We start from the raw sequence: 22,075 nt of genomic DNA, 5'->3' as shown, positions 1-22,075 counted from the left end.
CACCAAGGACACAGGACAAGGTCACCGTTCATCTCTCTTGAAGACCTTACCAGGGAGAGGAGCAGTTTGCTTTCTGCACCACTTCAACGAACTTTTATTGATTACCCAGTGTGTTCGAGGAACAATAGAGGGATCCAAATTTGCTAAAATGTCAAATTCTTGCTTCCTCAAGGACTAATGGGGGAGATAAGAAAGCTGTTGATGGTTATAAAGAATAGTATCATAAGCATCATGGGAGTGGTAAAATGTGCCATGATCCTTCCTAAGAGGAAACATACTTCATGTTCATTGGAGAAGTGGAAAAAGGGATGAATAAGGGATTCATGAACGAGGTAAAATTTGAGCTGGTTTTGAAGTGTGGGTGAGATTTTGACAGGTGTGGGATGGGAAAGGAACAGGAGGGGCAGGGGCACCCCAAATCCTGAACTGGTGGCTTGAGAGAGTTGAGGTGTTTCCTTATCCTCATGACAAACTGTGGAAGGAACTCTTTCTGGAAACCAGGGATAGAACAGGGACCTTATACTCAGCTCAATAATTTTTTAAGAATCTGTGCAGTTGGAGCTGTGCTCTGGTGCAGCAGGTTAAAGCCCCGGCCTGTGGCTCCTGCATCCCATATGGGCTCCGGTTTGACTCCTGGCTGTTCCACTTCTGATCGAGCTCTCTGTTATCACCTGGGAAAGCAGTAGAAGATGGCCTAAGTCCCTGGGCCTCTGCACCTGCATGAGAGACCTGGAAGAAGCTCCAGGCTTCAGATCAGCTCAGCTCTGGCTGTTGCGGCCATCTGGGGAGTGAACCAGTGGATGGAAGACCTCTTTCTCTCTCTGTGGCTTTACCTCTCTCTGTAACTATATCTTTGGCCAAAATGGTTTGGTAGGTTTGCTGGTCCTTTGCTAGGTTGAGTTACACTTTGTGCATAGATGAAAGTAATAGGAGAGGAAGAGTGGGAAGAGGATAATAGAAAGTATAATAATGAAAGGAAAAAGCAGTAAGTATAGAAATGGCTAGTGAGGGCCTGAGGATATATATTTTTTTTTTTGCAGACCTGGGACCCTGTGAATGGGTGCCACCTTCTCTGTGGGACTGTCTTCCTTTTCCTTGACTGAGTGTGTGGTAATGGAGGAAGAGAAAACAAGGCCTCTGGAAAGAGATGAATAATGAGACAGCTTAAACTGTTCAACTGGATTATGGTTTGGTTAAATTTTAGAATCTACTTAGGCATAGCTGTGATACGTTAAGTGCTCAGAAGATAAAATTGAGCTGTTTACTTAGTATAGGGTGCATCTTATGAGTATAAAGTAAACAGAAAGTAGATCATTGTAAAAATTAAGAGAGGGAATATGAAGGGGACGAGGAAGAAGGGTGGGAGTGTGGGTGGGAGGAAAGTAGGGTGGGAAGCGTCTGTATATTTTACCAGGTATCTGTATACATGAAATACATGAAATTTGTTCACTTTAAAGAAATAAAATATTGAAAAAAGAAAAAACCTTACATTTGTTTAATCACTAATGAGTTTGAGTATCTTTCCATATATTCTTTTTTAAAAGATTTATTTATTTAGTTGAAACTCAGAGTTACACAGAGAGAGAACAAGCAGCAGAGAGAGAGAGAGAGAGAGAGGTCTTCCATTTGCTTGTTCACTCCCCACATGGCCACAAAAGCCGGAGCTGTGCTGATCCAAAGCCAGGAGCCAAGAGCTTCCCCTGGGTCTCCCACACAGGTGCAGGGGCCCAAGGACTCGGTGCATCTTCTACTGCCTTCCCAGGCCATAGCAGAGAGCTGGATTAGAAGTGGAGCAGCTGGGACTTGAACCGGCGCCCATATGAGATATTGGCATTGCAGGCAGCAGCTTTAACTGCTATGTCACAGTGCTGGCTCCATATATTCTTCAGTTATGTGAGTTTTCTCTTGCATATATACCACTGTTTATCCTTTGTCTGTTTTCCCCTTTGTTGTTTTGGCATTCTTTTGCATTTGAGTTTTAGGGCTCATCTTTTGTCAGTTTTAGTCATTACAAATATCTTCTGCTCCACCATATATATATATATATATATATATATATATATATATATATATATGGTTTCCAAAAATTTATGGAAATCATGTATTATGAAAAACTCTGTGTAGATTTAAATATTTCCTTTGTACCCAAATAAACTTGTACTAACTTGTTGTAACATGGCTGAAAAGATGCAGTTTGAGGCACTAAGAAGGATGAGGTAAAAGAACAACAAATATGATTCTTTCATAATGTCAGAATAAGGAAAAGCTTGATAGTTGTAAAAAGGACGAAGTATTATTTATATTACTTATGGTGGTAATCGTTCAATTTTTTAAAAAGAGATTTGAGGCAAAAATATGATGAAAAGTTAAATGTGAAATCTAATAACAGGGAAAAAGGACATCAGTTTGAAAAGACTCTTTATTAGAATAACATAAATTCTAGCAAAATTGGAACAAGAGCAAACATCAAATTTATGGTGAAGGTTGGAGACAATGGTGAAGTAATTAATACTTTATAAGTTTATGGAGATAATGTCTCAGAAAAGCGGTTTGCAAATGAATAACTCGTTTTGAGGAGTGACAAGGGTGATGTTGAAGGAAAAGCCTGTTTTTTGTAATAAAAAGACAGGAATCTCACAGTGGCAGACCATCCACATCCGTTTTCAAGGAAAAAATTAGTCCAATTCATTCCCTCATTGAAGAGGATCAATGATTTACAGGAGAAACAATAACCAATGCCACAAACATCTTAGTTGGTCCAGCTTACATAAATCTGAAAAGTTAAAGTTGAGCAAACTTTCTGCTCAGTGGATACCAGAACAGTTGTGTTTGAAACTGCTGCAGAGATCAGAGCTTTCAATGGAAATTTCTAAGAAATGGAATCAGAATGCTGAAGCATTTTTTTACAAAGAACTGGAACAGAAGATGAAACATAGTTTTACCAGGGTGTTCTCAAAGACAGAACACAACCAAAGCAATGGCTACAAAGAGGTGGAAGTGGTCAGCCAAAACAAGACCAGACCAGTCAAGAGCAAAGGTCATGGCAATAGAGTTTCTGGAAGCTCTAAGAATGTTAACCCCTGCTATTAGGAGACTGAGAAAATTGGCCAAAACTTTAGCAGAAATGTGCTTAGAAAAGTTTCACCAGATTCCTTCTCTACCATGACAATGCTCCCATTCTTCTCATCAAGTAAGGGTCATTTTGCAGTTTTTTGATGTGAAATCTTTAAGCATGTACCAGTGAAAATTTGGATCCTTCTGATTTCTTTTTTTTAGACTTATTTTATTTATTTGAAAGACAGAGTTACACAGAGAGGTAGAGACAGAGAGAGGTCTTCCATCCGCTGGTTCACTCCTCAATTGGCTGCAATTGCTGGAGCTGTGTTGATCCGAAGCCAGGAGCCAGGAGCTTCTTCCAGGTCTCCCATGTGGGTGCAGGGGCCCAAGGATTTGGGCCATCTTCCACTGCTTTCCAGGCCATAGCAGAGAGCTGGATCAGAAGTGGAGTAGTCGGGTCTTGAACCAGTGCCCATATGGGATGCCAGTGCTTCAGGCCAGGGTGTTAACCCACTGTACCACAGCACCAGACCCATCTGATTTCTTTTTCTTCTTATTTATAAAACATATTTTAAAAGATCACCTTTTTAAAAAAATAATTTTAAAACCTCTATAAAGGGAACATACTTCACATATGCATTTTTTAAAAGATAGATTTCTTTATTTTATTTTATTTTTTCCCCAAAGAAAACTTTTAATTCAGGAATACAAACTTTGTGCATTTCATAAATACAACTTTAGGAACACAGTGATTCTTCCCACCGTACCTGCCCTCCCACCCACACTCCCACCCCTATTCTTCCTACCTCTCCTATTCAAAGTCTCACTTTTTAACCAAGATATATCTTGAATTAACTTTATACATGAAGATTATACTAAGTAAGGAGTTAAACAGATTGTATGAAAAAAACCCTGGTCCTCAACAGTTGAGATAAGGGCTGTTCAATGTTGTATCTTGAAGTTAATTTCACTTCTTTTTTTAAAACATTCTTCTTTTGAGAAACAATAAACTTAAAGAATCCAAGAATTATACATCTTTTGAGAGCACTTAGACACAACTATGAGACATAAGAATATCCTCCGCTTAATACACTAAAATGAAGGAAATCTTTGAGAACACGTTTTACTATTAACTCTCATAATACAACTCTTTGAGGACAGAGGTCCTGCATAGGAAGTTACTGTCATTAATTTAACAATTAACACTCTTACGTATGACCTCAGTGATCACCTGAGGCTCTTGACTTGAGCTGCCTAGGCTATGGAAGCCCCTCCTCCATTTTATTTTTTTTAAGTTTTTAAGGATTTTATTCAGTATGAGTGTTTTTAAATTTTTTTATGGAAGACTTTTGATTCCATAAACTCGGTAAGTGTTTAGACAAGGCCATAGGCAAAATGGAAGTTCTCTCCTTCCTTCAGAGAAAAGTTCATCATTCTTTGATGACAACTTCTTTCCACTGGGATCTCACCCACTGAGGTCCTTCATGTAGGACACTTTTCGCCACAGTGTCTTGGTTTTCCATGACTGAACTGCTCTCTTGGGCTTTTCAGCCAGACCAGAATTCCTTAAGGGCTGGCTCTGGGGTCAGAGTACTACTTAAGGTGATTGCCATTCTATGAGCCTGCTGTATGGACTTCTCCTCATGTTGGAGCATTCACTCCTTTTTAATTGTATCTGTTATTATTATCAAACACTTAATCCTATGCTATTATTGCCACCCAGCTTAAGGGGTTTTGGGGTCCCATGGCAAGTTTTAAAACTGTACCCTTAGAAGTAAGTCCATAGGAGTGTATCCAGAACTATACAGCTTTACAGCTACAAACTTCATACACTTCATAATTACAACTTTAGGAACATGATTGTACTTCCCACCATGCCTGCCTTCACGCCTACACTTCCACCCCCTTCCTCCTCCCTCTGTTATTCTTTACTAAGATCTATTTTCAATTAACTTTATATACATATGATTAACTCTATGTTAAGTAAAGAGTTCAATAAACAGTATAAAAAAACTGTTCCTCAACAGTTGAGATAAGGGCTGTTCAAAGTAGGCTTCTCAAAGTGTCAATTTCACTTCTACAGATTGCCTTTTAGGTGCTATATTAGTTTTCACAGGTCAGGGAGAACATATGGTATTTGTGCCCTTGGGACTGGCTTATTTCACTAGGAATGATGTTTTCCAGTTTAATCCATTTTGTTGCAAATGACCAGATTTCATTTTTCTTTTACTGGTGTGTAATATTCCATGCTGTACATATCCCAGTGCAGTTGTTATGTATGTCAAAATGGCACCCATCCTCTATTGGCTTGTTACAGCATGTTGGTTGCAGGGTAGTTGGGGAGATAGAAACAAGCCTCTCCTTTTTTTCTCCTCTAATTTGGCAGGTACACTGTCCCCTTTGGGGCTCCAAGCCAGGCCCATGGCCAGGCTCTTCCTGCAGCTTTATTGCCAGTGGCTTGGCTGTTGCAGACTCTCCAAAGCTGGTGCTGAGGCTCTTGGCTGCTGGGGTCCTGAATTGTGTGCATCCACACCCTCTACATAGGTCCACAGTGTCCCTCTAGTTTGCATGAATTTTTCTTTGTTGTTTTATCCCTCTTTGCTGAGACTGTACTCTTTCCACTTTTTAAAAACCATCTTCCCTTAGACTGGAGCAGTAAGCTCCCTCCCTATTCCACCATCTTCTTGCTCCTAGAATCTTTTCTTAATGTTTTACTGTTGAAAGTTTGACTACAATGTGTGGTGGTGAGATCTTTTCTGGTCATGTCTATTAAGAGTTCTCTGTGCTTCCTGTATGTGGATATCCCTATCTTTCTCCAAATTGGGGAAGCTTTCTGTAATTAATTTTTTTAACTTTTATTTAATGAATATAAATTTCCAAAGTACAGAATATGGATTACAATGGCTTCCCCCCCATAACGTCCCTCCAACCCACAACCCTCCCCTTATCCACTCCCTCTCCCCTTCCATTCACATCAAGATTCATTTTCGATTCTCTTTATATACAGAAGATCATTTTAGCATACATTAAGTAAAGATTTCAACAGTTTTCTCCCACACAGAAACATAAAGTGAAAAATACTGTTTGAGTACTAGTTATAGCATTAAATCACAATGTACAGCACTGTCATTCCTCCGCAAATGGGGGAGCGACATAATGGTGCCGTGACTCGGATAGGAAACCTAGGAGGGAAGAAGCAGGAAAAAGTGGGAAAATACTGGAGAGAGATTAGAGAGAGCCTAGGGAAAAGCCGGATGGAAAAAGTGCCGGAAGAAATTTAAGATTGAAAGTGAAAGCCAGAAGAAACTTAGACTTGGATACGGACTACGGGGGGAAGCTAGGAGAAATCTATGGTTGAAAGTGAAAGTGAAAGCTAGAAGAAACAGACTCGGATATGGACTGTGGGGAGAAGCTAGGAGAAAAGAGAGAAATATTGTTGGAAGAAAGGAAATATACCGGGTAGAGAAAAATATAAGCTAGGGAAAGTGAAGCTGCGGGGCAGGCCGAAGTGGAGATGTAAGCTAGGTTGGAATTCGTCAAGTTAGCCCGGGGAGCAAAAGGCGAAAAAACTATACTGGAAGCGGAGATGTAAGCTAGATTAGGATCCGTCAGATTAGCCTGGGGAGCAAAAAGACGGGAAGCCAAACCGAAAAGCGGAGACATAAGCTAGGTTGGAATTCGTCAGGTTAGCCCGGGGAACTTAGACTGAAGACCGGTAGCGGAAACGTGAGCTAGGCCGTGATTCGCGGAAGCCGCCGAGCGCAGAGAAAGCGCGCGGGGCACAAGCGGAGAGAGCGCATGGGGCGTGAGTAGATAGGAGAGCGCAGGGCTGGCGCGGAGGCCGTGGTGCGGGCGCGAAGGGCGCGGAGACCGCGGAGCCTGCGCGAAGCCAGGAAGCTGCGCAGATGAGAGAAGCGTGGGCTGAAGCCGCGCAGAGCTGGGAAGCCACCTCGGGGCGGGCGCCGGGAAGCCGCAGGTATAAGAGAAACAGAAGTATAGAAGTAAAATGAGAGAAATAGGAATGCTGGCAGATAGAAGTAAAATAAGAGAAATAGGAATGCCTGGACATAGAGAAATAGAGAAAAATAAGGCCTCCCCACAACACGGCAATGAGAGGGCTTGGATTCGGTCTGCCTGATTAGGCGATAAGCACCAGCAGGCAGCTCGAGCAGAGTATGAGCCGCAGGTCACTGAAGATAGGCACGAATCAACATCAATAAGTCTCCCCACAATACGGCAATGAGAGAGCTCGGATTCGGCCTGCCTGATTAGTAAGGTGATAAGCACTTGCAGGCAGCTCGAGCAGAGCATGCACTGCAGGGCACCGAACACAGGCACGCATCAGCGCCTAAAAACCTCCTTACAACATGGCTAAGAGAGGACCCGGATTCGGTTTGCCTGATTGGTAGGGCTTGTAAGCACCTGTGGGCAACTCTAGCAAGCAGAACAGAGTGTGTGCCGTGGGGCACCGAAGACAGGCGCGTATCAACGCCAAAAATAAAAAGAAAGGGGGAACTGTGGGGAGCAACTTGGACTAGACTAAGTTACTGGAATTAAGACTTATTCTATGGATCTGCTCTCCCACAATATGGCGCTGAAAGGGAGTAAACAACTTCAACGCAGCTGCCTCTCACCAACTTGACTGATAAGCTGCAGGAGCTGATCCTGCTCTTGATTGGAAGAGAGCAGCATGCTCGGCGTGTGGGTAGCAGAGTTGGGATTGGTGGACGAGGACTATAAAGGAGGAGAGAGACAACATGCACCAGGAACATCCGGATAACACCTGAGCAGCCCCCGAGAGAGCCGGCTGGCGGTGTGCCGCTCCCCCGTGGAAGTGGGGGAAAGTGGCAGGGGGAGCCGCCCCTCCACGGAGGTGGGGGGGTCGGCAGCCAACCCAGGAAGGACCAGCAGCAAACCCGGGAAGGGCCAAGCAGACAAAAGAACAGCGCAGAGTCCAGTGTCGTTCCTCCACGAAGAGGGGGAGCGACACAGCACACTAAGGACAAAGATCCTACATGAGGAGTAAGTGCACAGTGACTCCTGTTGTTGACTTAACAAATTGACACTCTTGTTTATGGCATCAGTAATCACCCTAGGCTCTTGTCATGAGCTGCCAAGGCTATGGAAGCCCCCTGAGTTCACTGACTCTGATCATATTTAGACAAGGCTATGGTCAAAGTGGAAGTTCTCTCCTCCCTTCAGAGAAAGGTACCTCCTTCTTTGATGACCCATTCTTTCCACTGGGATCTCACTCATGGAGATCTTTCATTTAGATTTTTTTCCCCCCAGAGTGTCTTGGCTTTCCATGCCTGAAATACTCTCATGGGCATTTCAGCTGGATCCGTATGCCTTAAGGGCTGATTCTGAGGCCAGAGTGCTGTTAGGACATTTGCCATTCTATGGGTCTGCTGTGTATCTCACTTCCCATGTTGGATCATTCTCTCTCTTTTTGATTCTGTCAGCTAGTATTTGCAGACACTATGCTTGTTTATGTGATCCCTTTGGTTCTTAGTCCTATCATTACGATCAATTGTGAACAGAAATTGATCACTGGGACTAGTGAGATGGCATTGGTACATGCCACCTTGATGGGATTGAATTTGAATCCCCTGGTATGTTTCTAACTCTACCGTTTGAGGTAAGTCAGCTTGAGCATGTCCTGAATTGCACATCTCTTCCCTCTCTTATTCCCACTTTTATATTTAACAGCGGTCACTTTTCAGTTAAGTTTCAGCACTTAAGAAGAATTGTGTATTGATTACAGTATTCAACCAAAAGTATTATGTAGAACAAACAAAAAAATACTAAGAGGGATAACATATTAAGCTGCTCATCAACAGTCAGGGTGAGGGCTGATCAAGCCACCGTTTCTCATAGTGTTCATTTCACTTTAACAGGTTTCCTTTTTGGTGCTCAGTTAGTTGTCACCTATCAAGGAGAACAAGTGGTATTTGTCCCTTTGGGATTGGCTTATTTCACTCAACATAATGTTTTCCAAATTCCTAACAGGGATCACTTTTCAGTTAAAATTTAAACACCTAAGAATAATTGTGTGTTAATTACAGAGTTCAACCAATGGTACTAGAACAAAAAAAATACTAAAATGGATAAAGTATTACATTGTACATCAACAGTCAGGACAAGAGCTGATCAAGTCACTGTTTCTCACAGTGTCCATTTCACTTCAAGTTTCCCCTTTGGTGCTCAGTTAGTTGTCGCCAATCAGGGAGAACATATGATATTTGTCCCTTTGGGACTGGCTTAATTCACTCAGCATGATGTTTTCCAAATTCCTCCATCTTGTTGCGAATGACTGGGTTTCGTTGTTTTTGACTGCTGTATAGTATTCTATAGAGTACATGTCCCATAATTTCTTTATCCAGTCTACTGTTGATGGGCATTTGGGTTGGTTCCAGGTCTTAACTATTGTGAATTGAGCTGCAATAAACATTGAGGTGCAGATAGCTCTTTTCTTTGGCAATCTAATTTCCTTTGGGTAAATTCCAAGGAGTGGGATGGCTGGGTTGAATGGTAGGGTTATATTCATGTTTGTGAGGAATCTCCAGACTGACTTCCAAGGTGGCTTCACCAGTTTGCATTCCCACCAACAGTGGGTTAGTGTCCCTTTTTCCCCACATCCTCGCCAGCATCTATTGTTGGTAGATTTCTGAATGTGAGCCATTCTAACTGGTGTGAGGTGGAACCTCATTGTGGTTTTGATTTGCATTTCCCTGATTGCTAGTGATCTTCAACATTTTTTCATGTGCCTGTTGGCCATTTGGATTTCCTCTTTTGAAAAATGTCTATTGAGGTCCTTGGCCCACTCTTAAGAGGGTTGTTTGTTTTGATCTTTTTAAGTTTCTTGATTTCTTTGTAGATTCTAGTTATCAACCCTTTATCAGTTGCATAGTTTGCAAATATGTTTTCCCATTCTGTCGGTTGTCTCTTCACTCTCCTGACTGTTTCTTTTGCAGTACAGAAACTTCTCAATTTGATGCAATCCCAAATGTTAATTTTGGCTTTGACTGCCTGTGCTTCTGGGGTGTTTTCCAAGAAGTCATGCCGGTACCTATATCTTGCAGGGTTTTTCCAATGCTCTCTAATAATTTGATGGTGTCAGGTCATAGATTTAGTTCTTTAACCCATGTTGAGTGGATTTTTGTGTAAGGTGAAAGGTAGGGGTCTTGCTTCATGATTCTGCATGTGGAAATCCAATTTTCCCAGCACCATTTATTGAATAGACTGTCCTTACTCCAGGGATTGGTTTTGGATCCTTGATCAATTATGAGTTGGCTGTAGATGTTTGGATTGATTTCTGGTGTTTCAATTCTGTTTCATTGGTCTATCCATCTGTTTCTGTACCAGTACCATGCTGTTTTGATTACAACTGCCCTGTAGTATGTCCTGAACTCTGGTATTGTGATGCCTCCGGCTTTGTTTTTGTTGTACAAGATCGCTTTAGATATTCGAGGTCTCCTGTGTCTCCATATAAATTTCAGCATCATTTTTTCCAGATCTGAGAAGAAGGTCTTCGGTATCTTGATTGGGATTGCATTGAATCTATAAATTGCTTTTGGGAGAATGGACATTTTGATGATGTTGATTCTTCCAATCCATGAGCATGGAAGATTTTTCCATTTTTTGGTATCCTCTTCTATTTATTTCTTTAAGGTTTTGTAATTTTCATCGTAGAGATCTTTAACGTCCTTGGTTAAGTTTATTCCAAGGTATTTGCTTGTTTTTGTAGCTATTGTGAATGGGATTGATCTTAGAAGTTCTTCCTCAGCCATGGCATTGTCTGTGTATACAAAAGCTGTTGATTTTTGTGCATTGATTTTATACCCTGCTACTTTGCCAAACTCTTCTATGAGTTCCAATAGTCTCTTAGTAGAGTTCTTTGGGTCCCCTACATAAAGAATCATGTCATCTGCAAAGAGGGGTAGTTTGAGTTCTTCCTTCCCAATTTGTATTCCTTTAATTTCTTTTTCTTGCCTAATAGCTCTGGCTAGAACTTCCAGAACTATATTGAATAGCAGTGGTGAGAGTGGGCATCCCTGTCTGGTACCAGATCTCAGTGGAAATGCTTCCAACTTTTCCCCATTCAATAGGATGTTGGCTGTGGATTTTTCATCGATTGCTTTGATTGTATTGAGGAATGTTCCTTCCAAACCCAGTTTGCTTAGAGTTTTCATCATGAACGGGTGTTGTATTTTATTAAATGCTTTCTCGGCATCTATTGAGATAATCATATGGTTTTTCTTGTGCAGTCTGTTAATGTGGTGTATCACATTGATTGTCTTGCGCACATTAAACCATCCCTGCATACCAGGGATAAATCCCACTTGGTCTGGGTGGATGATCTTTCTGATGTGTTGTTGCATTCTATTGGCGAGAATTTTATTGAGGATTTTTGCATCTATGTTCATCAGGGAGATTGGTCTGTAATTCTCTTTCAGTGCTGCATCTTTTTCCGGCTTAGGAATTAAGGTGATTCTGGCTTCATAGAAAGAATTTGGGAGGATTCCCTCTTCTTCGATTGTTCTGAATAGTTTGAGAAGAATTGGAGTCAGTTCTTCTTTAAATGTCTGGTAGAATTCAGCAGTGAATCCATCTGGTCCTGGGCTTTTCTTTGTTGGGAGGGCCTTTATTACTGTTTCAATTTCTGTCTCAGTTATGGGTCTGTTTAGGTTTTTGATGTCTTCCTGGTTCAATTTAGGTAGGTTGCATGTGTCCAGGAATCTATCCATTTCTGATAGGTTTCCCTGTTTGCTGGCATACAAGTCCTTGTAGTAATTCCTGATGATTCTTTTTATTTCTGTGGTGTCTGTTGTTACGTTTCCTTTTTCATCTCTGATTTTATTGATTTGGGTCTGTTCTCTTCTTTTTTTAGTTAGTTGGGCCAATGGGGTGTCAATTTTGTTTATTTTTTCAAAAAACCAGCTCCTCGTTTGGCTGATTTTTTGTAATGTGTTTTTGGATTCAATCCTGTTGATTTCTTCTCTGATTTTAATTATTTCTCTTCTCCTACTAGATTTGGGTCTGGTTTGCTGTAGGTTTTCTAGATCCTTGAGGTGAATTGAAAGCTCATCTATTTGGTGCCTTTCCAATTTCTTGATGTAGGCACCTATTGATATAAACTTTCCTCTTAACACTGCTTTTGCTGCATCCCATAAGTTTTGGTATGTTGTGCTGTTATCCTCATTTACTTCCAGAAAATTTTTGATTTCTCTTTTGATTTCTTCTATGACCCATTGTTCATTCAGGAGCATGTTGTTCAATCTCCATGTGTTTGCGTATGCTCTAGGGATTCCTGAGTTGCTAATTTCCAACTTCATTCCTTTATGGTCTGAAAGCTGCATGGTATGATTCTAATTCTTTTGAATTTGCTGAGACTTGCTTTATGGCCTAATATGTGGTCAATCCTAGAGAAGGTTCCATGTACTGCTGAGAAGAATGTAAAATCTTTAGCTGTAGGATTGAAAGTTCTGTATATATCTGTTAGATCCATTTGGGCTATAGTGTCGTTTAAATCTACTGTATCCTTGTTGATCTTCTGTCCTGTTGATCTGTCTATTTCTGCGAGTGGGGTATTGAAGTCCCCCAGTACTATTGTATTGGGGTCTAAGTCTCCCTTTAAGTCCCTTAACAAATCTTTTAGATAAACCGGTGCCCTGTAGTTAGGTGCATATACATTGATAATTGTTATATCTTCCTGTTGAATTGATCCCTTAATCATTATATAGTGTCCCTCTTTGTCTCTGTTAACAGTTTTTGTGGTAAAGTTTATGTTGTCCGATATTAAGATGGCTACGCCCGCTCTTTTTTCATTTCTGTTGGCATGGTATATCTTTTTCCAGCCTTTCACTTTCAGTCTGTATGGATCTTTGTTGGAAAGATGTGTTTCTTGTAAGCAGCAAATAGATGGGTTTTGTTCCTTAACCCAATCAGCCAATCGGTGTCTTTTAACTGGACAGTTCAGGCCATTTACGTTCAATGTGACTAATGATAAGTGGTAAATTTGCCTTGCCATTTGCCAAATATAAGTTCTAATATATGCTTTGAATTCCCTGTGATCTTTTGCTGTGAGGTTTCCTTCCTTTACTTTCTTTCATATTGATGACTGTGTTTCTGTGTTTCTGTGTGTAACACATCTTTAAGCATCTGTTGCAGGGCTGGACGAGTGGCAACAAATTCTTTCAATTTCTGTTTGCTATGAAAAGTCTTTATTTCACCTTCATTCACAAATGAGAGCTTTGCAGGATATAATATTCTGGGCTGGCAGTTGTTATCTCTTAGTACCTGGGCTAAATCTCGCCATTCCCTCCTAGCTTGTAGGGTTTCTGATGAGAAGTCAGCTGTGAGTCTGATTGGTGATCCTCTGAGAGTAATCTGAAGTTTCTCTCTTGCACATTTTAGGATCTTTTCTTTATGTTTCACTGTGGAGAGTTTAATTACAACGTGTCATGGTGAGGATCTCTTTTGGTCGTGTTTATTAGGGGTTCTGTGAGCTTCCTGTACTGGGATGTCTCTGTCCTTCTCCAAACCTGGGAAGTTCTCTGCTAATATCTCACTAAAAAGGCCTTCTAATCCTTTCTCCTTCTCCATGCCTTCAGGAACTCCTAGAACCCGGATGTTGTTTTTTTTTAACAGTATCCTGAAGATTCCCGACAATATTTTTTAGATTTCTAATTTCCTCTTCTTTTCTTTGGTTTGACTGTATCCTTTCCTGTTCTCTGTCTTCTAAGTCCGATATTCTCTCTTCTGCTTCACCCATTCTGTTTTTAAGGCTCTCTATTGTGTTTTTCATTTGATCTATTGAATTCTTCACTTCATTATGATTTCTCGTCACTATCCCAGTTTCCTGTTGTACTAGTTGTTTCGTTTCATTTTGATTCCTCCTTAATATTTCATTTTCACGAGAGAGATTTTCTATCTTGTCCATTAAGGATTTCTGAAGTTCAAGAATTTGTTTTTGAGAACTTCTTAATGTTCTTATCAATTTTTTGAGATCTGCTTCTTGCATTTCTTCTATGTCATCATCTTCATAATCTTGAATTGAGGTGTCCTTTTCATTTGGGGGCATCATGGTGACTACCTTGTTTCTGTTACCTCGGTTTTTGCGTTTGTTATTTGGCATATTGGAGATATTTAGTTTCTTCACTGTGGTGCTTTTTCTTGTTATACTATGATTCTAGATTAAGTGGACTGTCTGTTTTTGATGGAGCCTTAGAGGCTTGAGATGGGTGTGGCCTGAGAGCTCTGTTTGGTGTGCCAAATGTGACACTCCCAGGTTAGGCGTGGTAGATCTCTCTCTCTTTCTTTCTTTTTTTGATTCAAAAGGGAAGTAATTCCGCACAGCTGAACGAAGTAGGAGGTAGTTAGCAGGCAAATGATATACCCTCAGGAGCCAGAGATCGGAAGCTCTTTCCCAAGGACCCCACAGGGAATCTGTTCTGCCCTCAGAGTGGGCTCAAATTCTCCTTCAGTCTCCCACTGGGTTGCCAAAGTTACGGAAGTGTAGCGTCTCTGGAGAGTACTCACGTGAATTCCGTGAGTTCTCTCCCCCACCGTCTCTTTTTTCACAGTCTCAGTTCAGTAGCACCACAAATTTACTAGGTCCTAATCTCCTGTTAATTTGCCTTGCCCAGAGTCAGGTTTTTCTGCTAGGCTCAGGGCCGGTGCAGACCTGAGGTCGCTCTGCTTATGACGTATGTCCAAGATGGCGCCTGCTCTTTGTCTTGCTCGCCCTTGAGAGGTGAGCGGAGAGAGAGAAACCCGTGTCCGTACCAGTCACCTTTTTTTCTCTCTCTCTCTCTCTTCCAGTTAGCCTGGTGAACTTTCCCCCACAGGTTCATTCCCTCTAGTCTCCTCTTTCTGCTTGCCTGCCGGTGTCTCAGGCTATTGAGGTTAGGCTCACCTCGCGTTCCAGCGCTGGTGTGTTGAGTCTGCCGCTGGTGTCCCGAACTGTGGGCTCCCACACTCTCCACGCATGTCCACTGTGAATCACGTGTTCCGGAAGAGTTTCTTCTGCTGTTTCCTCCCCTACTCTTCCTTGAACCTGCAGTGTCTCCACTTTTATCAAACTGTCTCTCCCCGGACTATCAGTGTGCTCCCTTCCTATTCCGTCATCTTGCCTCCTCCAGCTTTCTGTAATTATTTCACTAAATAGGCCTTCTAATTCATTTTGTCTTTCCATGCCTTCAGGAACTCCTAAACCCATATATTGAGTCATTATATAGTATTCCATAAATCTCTAACACTGTTTTTCAAATTTTCTAATTTCTTTTTGTTTTTTGTTTGACTGAAAGATTTCCAAAGATTTGTATTCTAGTTTTGATATCTTTTCTTCTGCTTCATGAAGTCTGTTGTTAAGGCTTCCCACTGCATTTTTATTTGATCTATTAAATTACGTATTTCTAATATTTCATTTTGATTTCTCTTTTAAATTTCAATTTCATGGGAAAATTTTCATTCATGTCATGTATGGTTTTCTTTAATTCATGGATTTGCTTCTGACTGCTTTTGAGTAATCCTATGATTAATTTTGAATTCCATTTCTGGCATTTTGTCAATCTCTTCATCTTCAGATTCTAATATTATAGTGTTGCTGTGTTCCTTTTGGGTGGGTCATGTTGTCTTCCTTATTCTTGTTTCTTGAGTTTCTGCTTTTATTTTTAGGCATTTGTGGAGTTACTTGTTTTTTTCCTCTGATTGCTTTTATCTTTGAGCTATGCCTTTGTGCTTTTTTTTGACAAGCAGAGTGGACAGTGTAAGAGAGAGACAGACAGAAAGGTCTTCCTTTGCCACTGGTTCACCCTCTAATGGCTGCCGCAGCCAGTGTGCTGTGGCTGGTGCACCGTGCTGATCCGAAGGCAGGAGCCAGGTGCTTCTCCTGATCTCCCATGGGGTGCAGGGCCCAAGCACTTGGGCCATCCTCCACTGCACTCCCGGGCCATAGCACAGAGCTGGCCTGGAAGAAGGGCAACCAGGACAGAATCCAGTGCCCCGAGCGGGACTAGAACCTGGTGTGCTGGTGCCGCAGGTGGAGGATTAGCTATTGAGCCATGGCGCTGGCCCCTTTGTGCTTTAATTGAATGTCTGCACTTTCAGGAGATATCAAATATGTGTGTTGGGTGTGGCCAGAGAGCTCTGTTCAGTGCTCCAGGGTGGGGTGATTTTGCAGAGTTGCACCTAAGTTGTCTGTGGTAGATCTCCTTTTGTTAACAGAAGAGAGGAATGGTCACCTCTGTTGGTGTGATCACCCCTTCACCTCCTCTCCTCCAAGCTGAGCAATGCCCAGGGTTAGCCCTCTGTGGGTTTAGCATTCATCTGTGCCACCGTATGAACTGTACAAATCATCTGTACAGTCCTTGCTCTGAGCAGCTCCTGCTGCCATGACCTGCCCCAGGCAACCAAGGAGCTCTTAGAGTGTGGAGCTGCACCAACTGATTGCCCTGCCAGCCTGTCCAGTGGACAGAGAGGCAGATGTTCTTGAATGAGCTCTGCCTAGATGCTTGAGCCCTGGAGCTGTGGCATGCTGGGAGTCTGGGGGCACCTCACCATCCTATGGGGGTGCCCAGATACCTGTCAATCCTCCCAGCCAGGCTAAAAGTCAGTGGGGACTTTAGATTTTTTCCCCTGCTGGATTCTTCGGATCACATGCCTATACAAGAGCCAGTGGCCAGATGTTGCCCTCTTCCCGCCACTGCCGCCAGTACTGCTGAGGAGATGACGTCCTGTCTCAGCCAGTTGCTATGTGCATGCACAAAGGCTTCCACAGCAGCCATCGAAGCCCAACATGGCGCCTGCCCTTTCTTAGCCAGGCAGCAGGTGCTATTGTGGGGAGGCTGGTGTGAGATAAACATGCCCCTTTTTGCCTCCACTGGATTTGAGGGTAACTGCTAGTAATCACTAGTCCCTAGGGCTCCAGTCCAGACTCATGCTATGCTCTCCCTCTGACTATATTGCCACGGGTTGCTGCAGTCTGGTCTCACCTCTGTCTCAAAGCTGTTGCCAGCATTTGCTCTCGTGTGCTGTGCTTGTGTGCTGTGCCCGTGTTCGTGCTGTGCATCCACATCTTATATACAGGTCCACGGTGTTCCTCTTCCTTTCATAGAATTTCCAGTGTGGTTTTCTTTCTACTTCTCCCCTGAGAGAGCACTTCCTACACTTTTTTTTTAGTATGTTGTTCCCTATGCTGCCATTTTGGAATCTCATCAGCAAATATTTGAGCCTACTACATGCTTGGTCATTTTTTTAGATTCTTTGCCTATTTTTTTTGACAGGCAGAGTTAGACAGTGAAAGAGAGACAGAGAGAAAGGTCTTCCTTCCATTGGTTCACCCCACAAATGGCCACTACGACCGGCGCTCTGCGCTGATCCAATGCCAGGAGCCAGGTGCTTCCTCCTGTGTAGGGCCCAAGGACCTGGGCCATCCTCCACTGCCTTCCTGGGCCACAGCAGAGAGCTGGGCTGGGAGAGAGGCAACTGGGACAGAACTGGCACCTCAACTGGGACTAGAACTGGGGTACTGGTGCCACAGGCAGAGGATTAGCATGTGAGCCGTGGCGCCGGCCTACCTATATTTTGTTTTGAATTCAGTTTTGCAGTGCTATATCTTACCAACTTCTTTCTGTTCATATACATTTTATAGTTTAGATCTTAGCACAGTTTTTAAACACTCTCAATCTTCAAGAGACACTCTGTTTGAAATCTTTGTGTATGGCTTATAGATTTTGTCTGACTTAATCTTCAAACTTTTTTCTTTCAATTGATGTTTATATTCTCATTATCTTTACATGCATTATGTATATAATTGTATATGTACACATAATATATGTATGATATTATACATACTTTTGTATTTTCCTGTGAAGTTATTTCCTTTTACTGTTTTTACTTGGTGCTTTTTCCTTTTTTGAAAAATAAATTTATTTATTTGAAAGTCAGAGTTACACAGAGAGAGAAGGAGAGGCAGAGAGAGAGAGAGAGAGAGAGAGAGAGAGAGGTCTTCCATCCACTTGTTCACTCTCTAAGTGGCCACAACAGCCAGAGCTGCGCCGATCCAAAGCCAGGAGCCAGGAGCTTCTTCTGGGTCTCCCACATGGGTGCAGGGGCCCAAAGACTTGGGTCATCTTCTACTGGTTTCCCATGTCATGGCAGAGAGCTGAATTGGAAGTGGAGCAGCCGGAATTCTAACCGGCGCCCATATGGGTTGCTGGCACTGCAGGCGGAGGCTTTACCTGGTAAGCCACAGCACTGGCCTCTCCTATTTTGGGGGGGGTGATAAAAATTGTGTTTCATACAATTTATTGAATGCTATACTTAACAAAATGCTAATCACATATGTATAAAGTTAAATGTATGGGGCTGGCGCTGTTGCACAGTGGGTAAAGCTGCTGCCTCCAGTACCAGCATCCCATGTGGGTGCCAGTTCGGGTCATGGCTGCTTAACTTCTCTGCTATGTTCTGGGAAAGTGGTGGAAGACAGCCCAAGATTTTGGGCCCCTTCACCCTCATGGTAGACCCAGAAGAAGCTCCTGGCTCCTGGCTTCGGATTGGCTTGGCTCTGGCCATTGCGGCCAATTGGGAAGTGAACCAGTGGATGGAAGCCCTCTCTCTCTCGCTCTCATTCTCGCTCTTGCTCTTGTTCTCACTCTCTCTTTGCCTCTCCTTCTTGCTCTGTGTAACTCTTTCAAATAAATAAATAAATATTCAAAAAAGTTAAATGTAAACAGATGTTAGTAAAGAGTAAGTGTTAGAATAAGAAAGGGAAGAGGAAGGGTGGTGGGAAGGCAGATACAGTGGGAAGAATTACCAAGATCCTAAAGCTGTAATGGTAAAATATTAAGCTTGCAACTGCAAAGCAATATAGTCCTATAAATTCCTATGGACTTACTTCTAAGGGTACAGCTTAACAACTAGTCATAAGACCTCAAAGTCCCATAAGCTGGCTGATAAAAATAGCAGCCTAAATGTTATAAAGATCAAATAGGTAGGGGCCGGCGCCGCGGCTCACTAGGCTAATCCTCCGCCTAGTGGCGCTGGCACACTGGGTTCTAGTCCCGGTTGGGGCGCCGGATTCTGTCCCGGTTGCCCCTCTTCCAGGCCAGCCCTCTGCTGTGGCCAGGGAGTGCAGTGGAGGATGGCCCAGGTGCTTGGGCCCTGCACCCCATGGGAGACCAGGAGAAGCACCTGGCTCCTGGCTCCTGCCATCGGATCAGCATGGTGCGCCGGCCGCAGCGCGCCGGCCGCGGCGGCCATTGGAGGGTGAACCAACGGCAAAGGAAGACCTTTCTCTCTGTCTCTCTCTCTCACTGTCTAACTCTGCCTGTCAAAAAAAAAAAAAAAAGATCAAATAGGTAGGAATAAGTGGTAAGGTGACCATATAGATATCACATAAATAGGACTAAGTGTTTGGAAACTATAATAGAATTAAAAAGAAGTGAAGGTTCCAACATGGGAAGCAGTCCATATGCAGACTCATAGAATGACAATAGCTTTAAGTAGCACTCTAACCTCAGAATCAGCCCTAAAGGCATTCCAATCTTATTGGAAAGCCCAGGAGGAGCATTGCAGGCAATGAAAGCCAAGATATTCTGGAAAAAAAAGTCCTACATAAAGGACCCCTGTGAGTGAGACCCCAGTGGAAAGAAATGACCACAAAAGAAGGTCATTTCTCTGAAGGTCATTTTCTCTAAGGGAGGTGAAAACTTCCACTTTGGTTATGGCTTTGTCAAGTCAGTGTATCCAAAAGACTTCCATAGCTGAGGCAGCTCATGTCAAGAGCCTTGGGTGATCACTGATGTCATACATAAGAGTGTTATTTGTTAAATAAACAGCAAGAGTCACTGTGCACTAACTTCTCATGCAGGACCTCTGTCCCCAAAGAGCTGTATTGTGAGACTTCATAGTAAAATTTGTTCTCAAGAATCACTTCCTTTTAGTGTATTAAAAGGAGGATAATGCTATGTCTCATAAGTTAAAGTTGTGCTTAAGAGCTCACAAGAGATGTACCGTCCTTGGGTTCTTCTTTAAAGGCAATTTTCTTTTTTTTAAAGAAATATTTTATTTAATAAATACAAATTTCATAGGTACAGCTTTTGGAATATAGCAGTTCTTCCTCCCATACCCACCCTCCCACCCCCACACCGTCCCACCTCCTACTCTCTCTCCCATCCTGTTCTTCATTAAGGTTCATTTTAAATTATCTTTATATACAAAAGATTAACTATATACTATGTAAAGATTTCAACAGTTTGAATACAAACACATACAGACACATAAAATATAAAGTACTGTTTGAAGGTAAGTTTTACCATTAATTCTCATAGTACAACACATTAAGGACAGAGGTCCTACATGGAGAGTAAGTGCACAGTGACTTCTGTTGCTGATTTAACAATTGACACTCTTATTTATGATGTCAGTGATCAACCAAGGTTCTTGTCATGAGTTTTCAAGGCTATGGAAGTCTTTGAATACACAAATCCATATTTAGACAAGGCCTTAAGCAGAGTGGAAGTTCTCTCCTCCCTTCAGAGAGGAGAGAACTTCTTTGATGGCCCCTCTTTCCACTGGGATCTTACTCACAGAGATCATTTGTGTAGATAATTTTTTGCCACAGTGTCTTGTCTTTCCATGCCAGAAATGCTCTCATGGGATTTTCAGCCAGATCTGAATGCCTTAAGGGCTGATTCTGAGGCCAGAGTGCTGTTTAGCACATTTGTCGTTCAATGAGTCTGCTATGTGGCCTGCTTCCCATGTTGGATCATTCTCTCCTTTTTAATTCTATCTAGACAATTAATTTTCTAAAAGGAAAGAAGGGAGAGGAAAGAAAGGAAAAAATAAGCGAAATCACATTTGAGAAGCAATAACATAGAACAGGCCTTATCTAGACTGTTGAGGAACAGTTCTCTTAGTTTTTTTATTCCATTATTTCTTTATTTTATCATTCTTTCTGTTTTTTTTTTTTTTTTTTTTTTTTCCTTTCTGGCTGGCGCCGCGGCTCACTAGGCTAATCCTCCGCCTTGCGGCGCCGGCACACCAGGTTCTAGTCCTGGTCGGGGCACCGGATTCTGTCCCGGTTGCCCCTCTTTTTTTCCTTTCTCAGACTAAACAGGAGAGGGAGGAGGAAGGGGGAGGGAGTAAATGGGAGGGTGGGTACAGTGGGAAGAATTACTATGTTCTTAATATTGTATTTATGAGATACGTACAATAAAAAATAAAATGATAGGTTTCCCCCTAAAAATGTCATACTGTGACTTCTGAAGAACCTTAGATATCAGATGATAATATACAATACATACAGATAAAAATTATGGGATCCTAAAATTTTATGTCTAGGGCAAATTTTTTATCCATATATTGACTTAGAATAAAACAATTTTCAGATATGCAATGTGTTGGAATATGATGTAATGCTTGTTTCCCTCCAAAAATCTAAGAAAGCAGATATTCCAACCAAGTAAAACCAGAATAAGTACAGAACTCATGAATAATGATCGGTAACACTCAAATGGTGACTGTTAGTATTCATGTTCCCCATATGTACCTCCAAAGGTGTTATTTTTAATCCTAATTCTCTAGGAAACTGAGGCACAGAACAGTTAATTAATTTACCAAAATCCTAAAAAATATATGGACAAACTCAGTTATGAACCAAGGAAACTGGTGTCTTAGAACTACAGCTCTAACCATCATACTGTACTATGGCAAACGGGAAGTAAATATGGGGAAATATACAGTGAATGGAGCATCAAGGAATGCTTTTTATTTATTTATTTGTTATTATTTTTTTGACAGGCAGAGTTAGTGAGAGAGAGACAGAGAGAAAGGTCTTCCTTCTGTTGGTTCACCCCATAAATGGTCGCCACGGCCAGTGCACTGCGCCGATCCAAAGCCAGGAGCCAGGTGCTTCCTCCTGGTCTCCCATGCAGGTGCAGGGGCCCAAGCACTTGGGCCATCCTCCACTGCCTTCCCAGGCCACAGCAGAGAGCTGGACTGGGAGAGAGGCAAC

Source organism: Oryctolagus cuniculus, chromosome 11 (assembly GCF_051225735.1).
Source record: "Oryctolagus cuniculus isolate XC-2025 breed Fujian yellow rabbit chromosome 11, ASM5122573v1, whole genome shotgun sequence".
In the NCBI taxonomy this organism is placed as follows: domain Eukaryota; kingdom Metazoa; phylum Chordata; class Mammalia; order Lagomorpha; family Leporidae; genus Oryctolagus; species Oryctolagus cuniculus.
This window is presented reverse-complemented; position numbering follows the sequence as displayed.